General features: G+C 40.8%; 1 protein-coding gene across 5 annotated transcripts in view; it reads left to right on the forward strand.

Moving 5' to 3' along the window:
• Positions 1 to 15776, forward strand: part of STAU2 (staufen double-stranded RNA binding protein 2) — a 144700-nt gene that overhangs the window by 115514 nt on the left and 13410 nt on the right. The window lies entirely within an intron of this gene.

Consider the following 15776-nt stretch of genomic DNA (forward strand, 5'->3'; position numbering starts at 1 on the left):
GTGTAAGCCCCTACTGTACATAGAAGTAGTCATGATCCAAACTGTGGGATAAGTAATTAAAATAATTAGAAATAAAGAAGCTTTGTCAGGGTACACATTCTTTTTAACAAGGCAACTAAGGCCAAATATTCAAAGCCTTTAAAAAAAACAAGTGGGGAGGTTTTAAAGAAAATCAGGTGAAACATGTGTTATTGTTTTTTAAAAAAATCAGAATTCAAATTCACAAACTTATTTATATTTGAACATACCTGGGTTTTCCTTTGTGTTGGTCTATACACATGCCTGACAAAGGCACACATGGGCCTGACAAAGGCACACTATGCACTGTTCAATCTTCTCAGCTGGCATTCTGCTCTGAATGTGTGGGTGCCTTTACCCTAAGTTGTATGAGACAGACCATTTAGTCTATCTTGGACAGTATTGACTAGTCTAACTAGCTTTCTGCATTCTGAGGCAGAGGCATTCCCAGCTCTACTACTCAGTATCCTTTGATAGTACAGTAGTAGGGGTTGACTCTGGGATGCAAAGTAGGTGCTTTTGTTACAAAGTTGTGGGCCTTACCCCACAGTTTCTGCCGTTCCAGTTATGTGCTATGGCATCTAACCAGTATAGGAGCCTGCAATCAGGATTTTGCTTGTAATGGGTACAGGGCAAGGTTCTGTTCAGCTTGATGTCCTGTGACTTTTATTAATTGACTGTATTGATGGAAAAACACCAAGCAGAGTCATTTATTAGTCAGACCTTTTTTTTTAAAGGGAATCTTGAGGGGAGATATTGAGTCTGAGTGCCTCATCTCAAACATGTCATGGATATAACTCTCAGAAAATCTGGTTCAAGGCAGCCAAATATAAAATACTAAGCCACACTTAAAATCTGCAGCAATTTTTGAAATATAAAATAGTTCAGGAAGGGGACCAGATAAACCGAACTAAATGAATAAATTTAAAGTAGTTCTCAAGGCTAACTGCAGTGGTACTTTAACATGAGGTTTGTGAACTAATCAGCTTTCAGAGGTCACAACTGACTTCTGCACCTTTGTTGGTATTGGAAACCCAGAATTCCTTAATTTCTCAGCTTGTATACAAAGCTTTTCCAGCATTCAGACCAAGTTTCATGCAGAAATTCCTATGACAGATATACAGCAAATACATTGTACCTCAGTTTTCAAACAGCTTAGTTCTTGAACGTTTTGACTTCCGAACGCCCCAAACCTGGAAGTCTGACGGGGCTTCCGATTGGCTGCAGGAGCTTCCTGCAGCCAATCAGAAGACGTGCTTTGGTTTCCAAACATTTTGGAAGTCAAATGGACTTCCGGACGGATTCCATTCAATTTCCAAGATACAACTGTACTAACATCTTGAGGAAAGCAAAGTTTTTTCCCCTTCAGATTATTAATATATTTATTTATAAGATTTGTATGCCACCCTATATGTGCAGATTTCAGGCGATAAAATCAGAATATAAAACCACTAATTGCATAATCAAAAACAACCCAATACCCCCCTCCCAATACCCCCTGACCAATAATATCAGGTATCTTGAAACCTTTATTTACCAAGAATGTAGAGAGCTGTCTAGCTTGCTGTTCCATCTTAAAGCTTAGGATAATTTGTGGTGGGGTGGGGGAAATCATGTCAATAAAAGCAAACTGTTCACTAAAATATGGGAACCAAATGAAGTTGAGGCTCTACCTAACTAAGGACATGCAATGGCTTGAATTTTTAGAGTGAATTAATCTGTTTACATATTTGATTTTTGACTCTTGATTGAGGTCAATGGATGACGTTCACTTCTACTTCTATTTTTGGTTTCCTTTCCCAACTAATTATTTTATACTGAATACCATGTCATTTCTGAATGTCAAAACTGATTTGCTCTGTTAACTTTGTTCTTTGTGTTGGACATAATTGGACAGATCTTGTCTCATGATAAGTGAAATGTAGAGATCTGAATCTTATCAATACATGGAAAGGCTGCTAGTATTACATTTAGGTATACTTCTAATAGTCTTGGGGGAATACAGATAAATTTCTATTGTAATAGTCAGCATGAATAGTTGATTCAGATTTAAATTTTGAAAGCACCATTTTAAATACATGCAAGTATAGTTGAGGCTTCTAACTCTTTAATTCTTAAAAATTAACTGATCTGTTCGTATCTCCATGTCACTGTTACAGGCATGGAAACAAGGAAATTGTTAAGCTTAATTGGTAGCAATCATTTTGCAAGGCAGCATCATTTAAGTCAAATTTTTCGACTTACGAAGGTGCGTTCGGAACAGATTAAATTCGTAAGTCGAGGCACCACTGTATATCACAAATTAGGAAAACTATGAACAAATCTGGTAGAGTGCTTAATGAACAGAATGAAGGAAGCTATAAAAGGCAAGGAGTCTTCCTAGGAGTTAGCAGTGTTGCCCAACTGAGGAGCCCAGAAAATGTGAGTTGATAGCAAGGCAAGTGGGAAAAAATAATTTGAGCATATTGCTGAAAACATAAGAATGAACAGCACATTTTTGCTTACATCAGAATTTGAAGGCAAGCTTTAGAGGTAGTTGGACAGTTTCTGTCAATTAAGAGCATGCAACTAATGTCCCCAAAAAAGTCTGCTCCTAGGATCTGTCAACCCTCTGGAGCAGAGGTTTTTGTTTTTTTAAAATATTTTATTGAGTGAGGCTATGAGACATTGCAGGGGGGAAGGGAGATTGTCAAATATAGCTTTCCTCTCTGTTTCTCTGACAGCTTCTCTTCCGTACAGAGGTGTGAAAGGATTGCTAAGGAAGATAGAATGATTGCAGATAAGCTCAGTAAATTATTCAGATCAGTCTTTGTGAAAGATGCAGGACAGAAAGCCATACCTCAACTGCATTCTTTGTCTAAAGAACTAAGTCAAATAGGGATGACGAGATGAAATTCTAGGGCTAATTGACAAATTAAAAATTAACAAGACATTGGATCCGGATGCCATACACCTGAGAGTTCTTAAAGAACTCAAGTATGAAATTATTGATCTTCTATCAAAAATATGCAACTTGTCACTAAAATTGGCCTTCTTGCTGGAGGATTGGAGAGTAACCAACAGAACATTGATTTTTTAAAAGGGAGCCAGAGGGGAGCCAGGAAATTACAGACCTGTTAGCCTAACATCTGTCCTGTATAAATTAATGGAAACTTACTAAAGCTAGAATTAACATATAGAACAGGGATGGGGAACCTCTGGCCTTCCAGATGGTGTTGGGATACAATGCTCATCATCTCCAGCCATTGGCTATGCTGGCTGGGGCTTAGATGAGTTATAGTCTATCGGGGGGGGGGGGGGCACAGATTCCGCACTCCAGATACTGAAAAGCAAGCCATGCTGGGAATGAACCAGCCTGGGTTTTGCAAAGGGAAAGCCTGCTTCACTAACATCAGAATTCATAGAGAATGACAAAAGACATACAGATAGTGGTGATCCAGTAGACATTATAGACTTAGATTTCCAAAATGCTTTTAACAAAGTCCCTCGCCAAAGACTTCTGAGGAAATCTTGGAGTCCTGGAATAAGAAAGCAAGTCCTCTGATAGATCAGAAACTAACTGAAGAACAGGTAGCAGTGAGTTGGAAAAACATTCTTGCTTTGGAAGTAAGTAAGCCTATAAGTAAGGGGGACGCGGGTGGCGCTGTGGGTTAAACCACAGAGCCTAGGGCTTGCCGATCAGAAGGTCAGCGGTTCGAATCCCCGCGATGGGGTGAGCTCCCATTGCTTGGTCCCAGCTCCTGCCAACCTAGCAGTTCGAAAGCACGTCTAAGTGCAAGTAGATAAATAGGTACCGCTACAGCGGGAAGGTAAACGGCATTTCCGTGTGCTGCTCTGGTTCGCCAGAAGCGGCTTTGTCATGCTGGCCACATGACCTGGAAGCTGTACGCAGGCTCCCTTGACCAATAACGCGAGATGAGCACCGCAACCCCAGAGTCGGTCTCACGACCGGACCTAATAGTCAGCGGTCCCTTTACCTTTACCTTTAAGCCTATATTGGGACTAGTGTAGTTATATTTATTCATAAATTATGTGCTCATAACAGAATAAAGGCCATAGTGACCAACCAGATGCCCATGAGAAGACCACAAGATAGACATCTTCCCACTTGTGATTTCAACCAATTGGTATGCAGAGGCATACGGTCTCCAACAGTGGAAGTAAAATATAACTACTGTATCATGACTAGTAGCTGTTAGCCTTGTTCTCCATGAATTCATCCAATCCTTTTTTAAAGCCATGCAGCCATCAATGCCTCTTGTGGAAGCAAATTCTTCACATACTTGGCTGTGTGAAGAAGTACTTTTGTCTGTCCTGAATCTTCCAACCTTCAGCTTTCCTTGATGACCCTGAATTCTAGTATTATAAGAAAAGGAAGTGAGGATTGAGGTAGCCAGCTTTGCAGATGATGCCAAATTATTCAAGATGGTAAAAAAAACTGAGTAACCTCTGAGAAGCTCCAAAAGGCTATTTCCTAAATCTGTCACTGGGCAATGGCAAATGAAGTTCAGTGTAATAAATGTACAGTGGTGCACATCACAGCAAAAAAATCTCATGTTCACTGATGGAATCTGAGCTTGTGATGACTAAGCAGGAAACAGACCTTGGAGCTGTGGTATATACCTCAGTGAAAATACCAACTACGCAATAGCAGTGAAAAAGGCAAATCCCTTGCCAGGGATTATTAGGAAAGGGTTTGGAAATAAAACAGCCAGTATTGTAATGGCCTTATATGAATCTGATGTCATCTGCATTTGGAATACTGTGTACAGTTCTGATCATTCCATTAAAGAAGAACTGAAAGGGGCAACCCAAGTAATCCAAGAGTTAGAGCACATTCTTGTTTCTTGTTTGTTATGAAAAATAGGTGGCTAGTGGGGGAAGAAATGATGGAGGTTTATATATTAACCATGGTATGGAGAAACTGTAAAAATATATGTCTTGTTTTCTATACCATTATAGCAGAATTTAAGATTTGATCATCCATTGAAATTGATTGACAGATTCATGATAGAAAAAGGGAAAGAGTTATTTACACAGTGGATAAGTAATTTATGGAATTCTCTAACACAAGACGTGGTGATAACCATGAGTTTATAGATTGCTTTAAAAGGAAGTTGAACAGGGTAATTGGGAATAGAGTTTAATATGACTGTTAGCATTGTATGCATCTGAATATTGGTGGTGGTGGACAGCAAACCTCATTAGAGTGCTGTTATTTATTTGTTGCTCTTATATCCCTTTTCTTCTCCAAGGAGCTCAAGGTGGCGTACATGGTTTTCCTTCGAACACAGGCTCTGGCAGATTATGGGGATGAGACCAGTAGTGGGTCCAATGGTCAAGAAAGTGGTATCTGCATGTGCTGTAGAGGGAAGTTAAGGGCAGGTGGGGCTTGTCAACCTGGGAAGGTAGCTCATCTAAGAGGAAGAAAACTGATCCTAAACCTCCGCTGCCTTTGCAGGGTATCTTCAGGAGAGAGAAAAAATCATAAGGAGTAAAACCCTCCATAAATACAGAGTGGAATTCCTAAGACAGTTGGATGGCGCCTTATACGCCTCCTTCCAGCAACTCCTGCAGCCCAGCTGGTGCCAAATGTATTGCTTTGATTTCCATTTTTTATTATGATTTTGTGATTTTTTCCCCAAAGTACAGGGATATATTGCATACATTAGATATATATTCTACATTTTTTACAAGAAAAGCAATAACAGGACCCTGTTAACCCTCCACCCTAGAAAATAGGTTGTTGAACCTAAATGATCTAGGAAGGCTGTTAGGGTGTTAGTGCCGTTCTTAGTGCATGCTTTATGAAGACTGGGGGCTTTTTCCTCTCTAAGGTATTTTAAAGTTGTTGTCAGTCAATTTCTAGGTACTATTCAGGCATTGAAGAGCACAATGGTCCTGCCCACAGGTTCACAATCCTATAGACTTGACACAAAATGGCGGTGGGGGGGGAATGGATGGGAAGATAAAAGGAAACAAGCAAACATGGGTACTTGTTACTAAAGTCAAACCACTGCCATTTTTTTGTCATGAACTCCTTTAACTTAAAGTGCCATGGATTAAACTTGGCACCTGATGCATACAAAACTCTCCTTCTTAAGCTATGTTCCCTCCCCCTTCACATACCGGTAGTTGTTGTGAGAATGAGCACACTGGCTTTCCACAGGGTGATTGTGAGGGTGAGCACAATAAACACTGTGAAGCTTCTGGCAGATTAACTGGGTTCAGCCCAAGGCACTACATTCAGACCTCTGTCATTTGAGCTGCAGATACAACTAATAGGCTCTTTTAAAATGTGCTAGTAAAAGAAGCACTTCCCCAATAAATTGCAAGACCATTTTCTAGAAGCCCACACATCATACCATAGGGAATGTGGCTGGAGCTCTAGCAAGGATGATACCTTTATTCCAGGCATAGGCAAACTTGGCCCTCCAGATGTTTTGGTACTACAGCTCCCATCATCCCTTAACTTTTAATATACCAATGGGTACCCAGTATATTGGAGTGCTGTGCATCTTGGACAGTTCTATTGCTCTTACTAGTCTGATCCCTGGAAGACTAATTGTCAGAGAGTCTGATAGCATAAATCAGGCATAGGCAAACTCGGCCCTCCAGATGTTTTGGAACTACAACTCCCATCATCCCTAGCTAACAGGCCCAGTGGTCAGGGATGATGGGAGTTGTAGTCCCAAAACATCTGGAGGGCCGAGTTTGCCTATGCCTGATTTATACCTTGCCATATCTTAAATAACCCCTAAAGCTAAGCCAAAAGCCACCACTTGCTGGTGGTAGTTGCTGCTGGTGCTGTTTGTAAATATTTTTTACTCTGAATTGTCATGTTGCATTATAGAAAGTTATCTGATTTGGAGAAGAACCATGTGTCAGTGGTAGAACACATGCTTTGCATGTAGAAGATCCCAGGTTCAAATCCTGACAAATCCTCCAGTTAAGAGGATCTGGTAGCAGGTGATATAAAATACCTCTACCAGAGACCCTGAGAGTAGAGAATACTGGCCTAAGTGGACAAAAGTATCTGACTTGGTATAAGTCAGTTTCCCCTTATTCCTATGTGTTTTTATTCTATATGGACTTCAAAGTGAGTTTATTTACAACTCTGTGATTCAACCCTTTCCCTCTTTTTAAACAAATACCGGTACATCTCACACATCAAGTAATGTGATCTAAGTTATGTGTACTCATATGAATATAGGGCAGGCAAACTGTGGCCCTCCAGATGTTTTGGCCTACAACTCCCATGATCCCTAGCGAACAGGACCAGTGGTCGGGGAACATGGGAATTGTAGTCCAAAACATCTGGAGGGCCGAAGTTTGGGGATGCCTAATATAGGGTTACTTGATTCAAAGCTGTGGGTTTGAGCCAGACTTAGCCATGCTTTAGAGTAGAAATCAGTGGGACATATGGTAAGTCATGATTAAATAAGTCCCATTTATTTCAGTGGGTCTGTTCAAAGCATAACTAAATCAGCATCCAGCACTACATTTGTTTTTCAGAAATGAATATCTGAACTTAAAATATTCTCATTTTTAAAAGTCAGGTTTGATGCTGTTTTGCAAATATATGTATAGGGATTGCTGGTGCTATTCAGACCATCTCAAACCCAGAAATCTGTAATACTATTGCAACTAGCAGAGATTTGGAATACATTGCAAGTGGCTTTGTAATTTGCCAGATTTTGAAAGTAGCAGTTTTTAATTAAAAAGAAAGAAAGAATCCAGCTATTATTAATGGCTTTAATAATGAGTGTTAAGTAGGAATGATAAAATAGCAGTTAACAGATCTAGCATTCTAAAAGCCAGCTGCTTGGGATGGTTTTGGACATATCGATTTATTTTTTTGACTGTAACTGTAGATGGAGAAAAAGCAGGCCTGCAGTTGTGGAGTTAAGCTGTGTCAAATAAATGTTGTTGACTGCCAGTTGGAAAAGTTCCTAAACTACTAGGATCAAAATATTTAAGGAAATCTGTTACCTGGCTGGTGATGTCTCTCTAAGGTGGGCAATGTATAAAACAGGCCTACAAATGGCCAGTTAACCATATTGTGCTCTCACCAACCAGTTATTTTCTGCTGTAGTGGATGGACAATCAATCCTCTTGGTCCCTCCCTCTCTTGGAATATTACACTATTGCCCTCTGTAAGAATGAGTGTGTAAAAGCCTCATTTTTTTCTGGAACTAATGTTGTTCTGCTGTTGGCTTCCATGAAAACAAACACTCAGGGTATGTCATTGTGTTCTTTGTAGCTGTTGATAACATTCTCTCTCTCTCTCTCTCTCTCTCTCTCTCTCTCTCTCTCTCTCTCTCTCTCTCTCACACACACACACACACACACACACACACACACACACACCTTGTAAGCATATTTTGCTATTTTCAAATAAGTGGCAACATATGTTTGGGTCAAATCATTTGGCTGATTAGAACCCTGAAGTATTTGTAAACTTGCAGCAGCTAAACTACCATGGAGGTCTGCAAAGTGTAACGAGATCCAAACAGTAGACTCGATAACTAAGGCTCAGAGTTGTACTGTATAGAATTCTTCTATAAAAATGGTTCTGCCATAGTAACGAATAGAGAAAATTATAAAAAGTAAGAGAAAATACAGTCTTTCTCTGCTCTTCCAGAAAGAAAAACAATCCCGATCATTTTTCTGCGCCAGATGCAGGCAACTTCTAAAGAGACTTGAATGAGCAATTACACCTTGAGGTTGAAACCTGAGATGCTTTTCTCCAGCCTATGATTCAGTATTTCTGCACCCAGTGGGGGCTGGGAAAGATAACAGCAGCCACCCAGCTTAATAGTATACTTTGGGTTCCCCAAAGATTGCCAGAGCCTTCCAAGGGAGAAGAAAGGTAAATCAGACCCTGCCACATCTAATTTGAAAAACAGGGATCAAACGAACCCTTTCTTACAAGTTAGAATTTTGGCTGTCTTAATGCATTGCAGTGATGGAGCGAGATACTAGCCAGCCAGTCTCCCTGTTTAAGTTTTCTCCCTTCCTGAAAATTCACTTCTTAACCACCAAGCACCAAAAGTTAGGATTACTAGATGTTGTTGTGGGTTAGGAGAGAATGTGTTAGAGCTTAGCAGCAGGAGCAGCAGACCCAGGTTAAAAATTCAGTGACCAGGAACAAATGTGCCCTTTCCTTTATTTTTCAGCCAAAGTCCTGAATATAGGACTTTAAATGTTGCTTTTAAATCTTGTAATCCCATATCCACATACTAACCATTCTGCTCATAGTTTCTTCTGACTCATGGATACTAGTGTTATCAATTAGTACAGATCAGGGTTGGGCTTTGCTTAAAGCTCTTGGAACTTCTTTATTGTCATCTTAGTTTTAAACAAAAAAAAATTATTTGGAATCCAAGATGAATGCTATTATTGCAGAGTTCAGAAAATGATTGCTAAATATTACTATCCTTGCTTTAAAGATAGAGAAATCTATCTTTACATATGGTATCTAAGACCCCTGAGAATGGGTCCAGCCCTTTGGTATAAATGCCACTGATAAAAAAAATAACATATATGTTTTTATTTTCATTATCAGATTTTAAAGGTGGTCCAAACAGTTTCGCGAGCTGGATTATACACAATCATGTTTGCAAGAATAGTGGACTGAATGTGGAATGTGGCATATTGCATACCCAAGCAATGGCAGTGTGCCAGAACAATGCAATTTAGAAGAGAATATTTCTGTATCATAAAATGTAAAGAAAATACATAAATCAGTGCCATCCTGGTGGTCTCCATTAGCACAATAGATATTTCGGTTCACTGCTCCTTCCCGTTACACATGCAGTTCAAACACTTTGGGAGTAACATGGTTGTTCCAAGCACAGGAAATTCAGGGAGTGACCACAGACCTCTGGCGTCTGATTATTGCATTGTTGCCAGGCGATGGGCATTTTGTGAGAGCCTCCTGCACATTTGCTCATTCGGCGAGTCTTTGTTTTGAAATGAAAAGAGCAGGGTCAGCCCTATCATTGGACAAAGTGAGATGACCTCTTCAGGTGGCAGCCTCCTTCCTGCCCCCTAGCCTTTCCCCTCTGTGGAAGGACAGAGCTGTGTATGCTACACAGCCCATGCTCGACCCCCTAAAGTAGCCTGCCATCTCAGGTACAGTGAAGGACACTATCCTGTCACCATTGTTGAAGTAAGATTCAGCTCCCAGTCCAGACGTTTTCTGTACATCTTGTCCCTCATGCCAGGCAGCAAAATATATTGAACCCACCCAGAAGAAAGGAGAATGGCGCAATTCTTGGGATTTCCCTGCCAATATCCCACAGAGGTTGAGAGAAGGGTTAAAATAGTTTCAGGTTGTTGGAGACTGTCAAGTCTTAAGGAATGGGAATGTGTTGGTGTGGATATTAGGTACAGTAGGTATAGGAACAATCAATATTTGGTCACCCGTTTTAGTAATCCATGCTTAATAATACAGCTCATCATGTGTTTCTGCAATGCCAGTCATACCCTAACTCAGGTATGGCACATGCCTTGGCATGAAATGAAATTATTGGATTGTCTCCTATGTCATTCTTTCCATCAGAAAAGCCACCACTGATCATCTGAACTTCCACTCAGAAATAATGTCCCTTCTGAAAAATCCTGTCATTTCCCCACAGTCACATTCCTGGTTACAATATTCAGAAAATATTGGAAGAGCACTGAAAAATATAATGCAGTTCAGAAACTTTAGTAACCCCAAGAAACAGTGTAAAACCCAACTTGTGGGCCTCCCCCTTTCTTTAAATGGAGATAACTTGGGCTAATCCACTTCTTAGCATCTGGTGAGGAAAAAGAATTCTTACTGTGGCAAAAATTAGCTTTGGGAATAACGGTGGTTGCCAGCTGCATAAACAGCACTCACCCAGCGGCATTGTTCAGTCATTGGGAGTGCCTAGATTCTCATCTGATTAGTGACAATCTGTAATTAATATTGCAGTTTGTAAACTTTAGCAAAGCAAGCAAGCAGGCCACTAACCTGCTTTGTGGAGGAAGAGGTAAGTGGATGGGATTCTGCAGGGTGATGAGCCCCTCCTGAGAAGTGAAGAGTATGCTATACTCCTGCTGGAATTGGTGTGTGGTGATCCTGCAGGAGATGACCTTTTATTCATTATTAGAGAGAGGGGAGAGAAGAGACCTCCCCTTGTGAAATGCTCAGTACTCTCTGTACAAATTGACTGTGCTGGGTAGTGGGAATTGAGAGAGATCACAACCTCTCAGGGTGCATTCTGTACCCTGCAGGATTGGGCTTACAGTGTTTTTTAGTGCCCTGGTCTATTTCAGGAGGCTTTTCTTTATTTCAGCATTTTCAATAGGAGTGTACACATCTGTCTTTATACCCAGCAGCTTTTCTGGCCCACAACAAGTCCTCTGTGAGTTTCCCCAACCAAGCTCAGTGGGATCTCTGTCAGCTGCAAGATTTATGTCATCTTTTTCAGCCCTGAGAACTGTTCCTTAAGCTTTTCACATCTGGATTTAATTGGAAAGACATTAAAAGACATTAAGTGTGCTGGAAAAGCATATTTTAGGGAGGATCTTTATAGGCACTTCCATTAAAGGAGCTAACAGTTAGAGGTTGAAGTGGGATGCAGACAAGTCATCAGCCGTTATCAAGGACAAAATTGCACTGCTAACTGCTTCACAGCAGTTCTTCATCGAGACCCTGAGCCTGTTTCTGACCTTTAATCAGGAGCCTGGTACAACTGAACAAACATTATGCTTTTGTAAAAGAGATCACACTTGGGCTTTTTTCATTTGTAGTTTTGTATCAACTGGTGTCACCTTAATGTAGAGTTCAGAAGGCAAAAAATGAGACCTTGTGGATCATAGGCAGAGTGAAGATGCCTACATTGTAGGATTATAACACTGCTGTGACCCATTATGGCAAGCCAAGATAATGGCCATCTTTAGGAAAGAAGCAGAACATTTTTGATTGATTGATTGATTGCATTTGTATCCCACCTTTCCTCCAGCGAGCTCAAGGTGGCAAACATAGTTCTCCTCCTCCCCATTTTATCCTCACAACAATCCTGTGAGGTAGGTTAGGCTGAGAATGACTGACTGGCCCAAGGTCACCCAGTGAGCTTCGTGGCCAGGTGGGGTTGTGAACCCTAGTCATCCAGGTCCTAGCCAGACACCCTAACCACTACACCACATTTGTTGGGCCATTATTCTGTGGTCCATATCCTCATCCATAGCTTCATGTGTTGTTTAATGCATATGTGGAGGTCTCAAAAATTCCATTAACTTGGCAGGGGCACTTCTGCAGTATAAATCCATTGGATGTTATGGACTGCGTGGACACAGAGGAATAGTGGGAGGCAACAACTGGGGAACCCCCAAGGGAAGAAGGCTCAGAGCCAGGGGATTGGTGGTGGGATGATGATGAGTGGTCAGAGGAAGAAGAGGGAGCAGACTGGGAGGACGAGATGTCAGAAGCTGAAGAAGTAACAGGCTTTAGTGAGCAGGGAAAGTCTGTGGCAGAGAGAAATGCAAAAGCAGGAGAGGAGGGAGGCCAACAGACAGTGATGAGTTCGGCTGATGAAGAAGCAAGGGTGTCTTCACCCTCTTGCTGCGACAAGTTCCCATTCCCTCTGGTCTCCCGGGACCAGGAGAGGTATGAAGTGGGAGGAGCAAAATCAGGCATGCCGGCCTAGTCTCAGATTGCTTGGGAGAGGAGGAGACTTAGGCAGCTGTGGGAAGGTGGGGACCTTCAGTCTCCACAGCTGCCTCATAGGGACAAGGCCTACCCAAGAAGAGTTTCTATGCTCATTAGGCCTGAGCAGATCCTGTTCTTCTAATAAAGAGTTAACTTCACTTACTTTGTGTGATTTATTGCTGACTCGCTCCTGACATTTGTGTACCCAGAACTGCCCAGTTTGGTGACATGAATGGAAACAAACTTGAATTTAACAAATTGGTGTTAGTGTAAAAGATAAAAGTATGGTAGCTATGAATTCTTTTGCTTGTCTTGGACAAGTAATTCTCTCACTTCCCAGGGTATAGCATGAAATGGATGTGGTTTCCTCACATAATTTTTCTGAAGAGAAATGAGATAATTATTGTAAAGATCATAGTGCTAATAGCAGGATAATAACACTAGAAATTTAAGTATTAAAATACCCTTGTATATTGTACATCACAGTAAAAAGTTTAATCTGGAATTGGATCTTAGCAGGAAGTCATTTGCCGTGGGTAAAATCATGTGCTGCTGTTTACAAATAATTTAAGGTGCCTGTCTCTGTGTAGACTGACAGGCAGTTAAACGTAAAGGTCTTTTCATCTGGGAGAACAGTCATGTAATCCTCCTTTTCTTGAACTTAATATATTCTTAAAATAAATGTGATATTCAAAGACTTGTTTCTAGAGCAAAAGCATCTGTAGCTAAACAAATAGACCTTTGAAATAATATCCTTTCTGTCTTTAAAGTGAAAAATAGCGTGTGTGTATGTGTGTGTTTTCCCCCCTTTTTATCTTTCAATAAAAGCAAAACAAATAGTACAAAATCTTCCTCTGTAAACCATCCCAGCAAAACAAATGGATTTGCTTTATGGTCATCCATCTACTCAGGGCAAGCGGGGGGGGCAGTTGCATTCATTGTCGGGAGCACATTCACATGAACTTCCTCTACAAAGTGACTTCCTCACAGATAATGTTCTTAGTTAATATTCTCCTTCCACATACATATACAGACAACACATCAGGTTTGGGAAGAGGATGGGTGGGGAGAAAAAGTATTATGAAAATATTCTGTTTCTTCGTTTGTTTAACAAAAAATATATGCCGTCTGTTTTGTAGCAAAACCTCTGGGTGGGACTGCAGAATTTCAGGACTGGCCCCACCATTAGGGAGGGTGAGGGAACCATATCTGACAGCTGGTGCCTGGGTGGTTATGGTGGCAGTCATTCAGCTGTTTCTTCTGAGCCTTCTGACCAAGCTGTTGAGTTGGAATACAGAGCTATGTGTGCTGTGCAGACTGTCCTGCACAGTCATAACTACCCTTGCTGCCCTGAGGTGCGGGTGTAGGATGCTGCCCTAATGCTAGTGTTAATGTAAGATTGAACTCCCAGTCCAGTTGGTTTCTGTATGTGGAATGGGACAGAAGCACCATTTTCGCCTTTGCTTCAAGCAGCAAAATGCCTTGAGTCGGCCCTGCAGAATCCTTCCCTACATACAGTACTCGTTTTAGAAATATTCTCGATGTTCAAAAATCTACTGGTGGGAGTGAACACTTTCAGCCTCAAACAAGATAATTAAGATTCCATACACCAAATTAACGTACTAATATACTGTGGCCGAAAACCAAGAATAGTCAGTCTAAATGAAGTAAGTAAATAGGTCACATGTAATGTTGGCACCTGTCTGTCTTGGAAGACAATGGAAGGGTGCGCCTTCGTGAGTAAAGTCAAACCATTGGAGCGTTACAGCACATGCTGGGGTTGTAGAGACTGATATGGGAGAGACATGTTTTATTGCTAGTGGGGCAGATGACCATGTCCAGTTTTGCTGCTACAGGTGCACCATAGCGTTTCTAATAATAATATTTTATTATTTACACCCCGCCCAACTGGCTGGGTTTCCCCAGCCACTCTGGGCAGCTTCCAACAAAATATTAAAAATACAATAAAACATCAGACATTAAAACTTCCTCCCAGCAGTCTCCAGTCATGCAATATAAAACTGAAAACTTGACTCTAATATGCATTTCCTTTTGTATTTAACTACAACTTAAGGTATTGAGCCAAAGCAAAAAAAAGTAAAACTTTAAGGACTGATTTATTAACATTCCCTTTTGTGAGCCAGACTTGAATTTACAATTGTTGGGCATTCATAAGGCATAGTGCAGCCTACAAAAGCAATTGAAAGAATTTTACTACAGGTAATTTGAGTAGGAGAGCGTTACACATGTCTTTAGTTGAACCTTAGTCCATGATTGTATATGGACAGCTGCCCCACATAAACCATAAATGTAGGTTTGGTTTACTTTGTTGTTGTTCTTGTTGTTGGCAGGTAATTAATTAATTAATTAAATTTGTATAATGCCCTTCATCTGAAGATCACAGGGCGTTTCGCAACATAAAAATACATAATGTGCAAAATACATAATAAAAACAAGAACAAAAACAAACCAATACTTCCCCTCCTACAAACACATTTAAAAGTAAACAGATTTACTTAAGATATTTCATTCTATGCATGAGCAGTTACAGCTGTCCTTGGCTCACATTTACACAGACAAGTTAATGTATGAATCAAATAGACATGGTACAGCTGCCAGCACTCCCTGTGAGTGAAATGGCCGTATAAATTACCACCACAATAATGGGAATTGCTGCCGGCCATATTCATGATAAGCCAATCCCCCATATTATATTAATACACACGACATAGCTGCCAAGTTTTCCCTTTTCTCGCGAGGAAGCCTATTCAGCATAAGGGAAAATCCCTTTAAAAAAGGGATAACTTGGCAGCTATGACACACGAGCACTTATTTGGTACCACTTTTGTTTAAATCAAAACATCTATGAACTAGCCTTTTGCTACTCTGTATGAGACACCATGTGCCCTCCTAGGACTCATAGAATCATAGAATTGTAGAGTCAGAAAGAACTCCCAGGCAGTGCAGGAATATTTTGCCCATCATGGGGCTCGAACCCACAACCCTGATATTAAGATGGTCTTATGCTCTACCGACTGAGCCAGCCCATTCCAGAATGCAGCTGAGGATTGTCGTG

This window comes from Zootoca vivipara, chromosome 8, assembly GCF_963506605.1.
Source record: "Zootoca vivipara chromosome 8, rZooViv1.1, whole genome shotgun sequence".
NCBI lineage: Eukaryota > Metazoa > Chordata > Lepidosauria > Squamata > Lacertidae > Zootoca > Zootoca vivipara.